Source organism: Etheostoma spectabile, chromosome 9 (genome assembly GCF_008692095.1).
Source record: "Etheostoma spectabile isolate EspeVRDwgs_2016 chromosome 9, UIUC_Espe_1.0, whole genome shotgun sequence".
NCBI lineage: Eukaryota > Metazoa > Chordata > Actinopteri > Perciformes > Percidae > Etheostoma > Etheostoma spectabile.
This window is the reverse complement of record NC_045741.1, coordinates 33378104-33378651: the sequence shown is the minus strand read 5'-3', so window position 1 is coordinate 33378651 and position 548 is coordinate 33378104.

Genomic DNA, 548 nt, shown 5'->3' with positions numbered 1-548 from the left:
AAAAGTAGGTAACCATAATATAAGTTATATTCACCAGTGACCATGAATAATATGTAAAATATATTATTACTATAATACAGGATATATTTAGGTCACATGTTAGGAAACGTATAGGATTTTGTTACATGACAAACCAAAGATCACATCCAACTCATCACATCCCCTCCCAAGTTCACTCCAAATCAACGTAAACCAGCCTGGCATCAGTAGTATTTCCTTTGAACAGAACCTGATTCAGGTTACAAATCATCAGATACTACAGAAGCATCTGTGAAAATGAAAACCGAGTCTTATTACAATTCTGGACTATGCACCACGCTGGAAGAAGTTCTGACCCATTCTTCAGTTCCTGATGTACGTTGAGATCTACACTTGGCATGGGGGATAACCACGGAGGACTAGATTGTAGTCAACCTAATTCAATGCTGCTTTAGCATCACCGATCCATCCCAAAACTAAAGAAATCTCACTCTGTTCCCAGCAGTAAACTCCTTTGTTTCCTCAGGAATACATGTTCCTCACAGGAAATAAGGAAAGGACGCTGATTT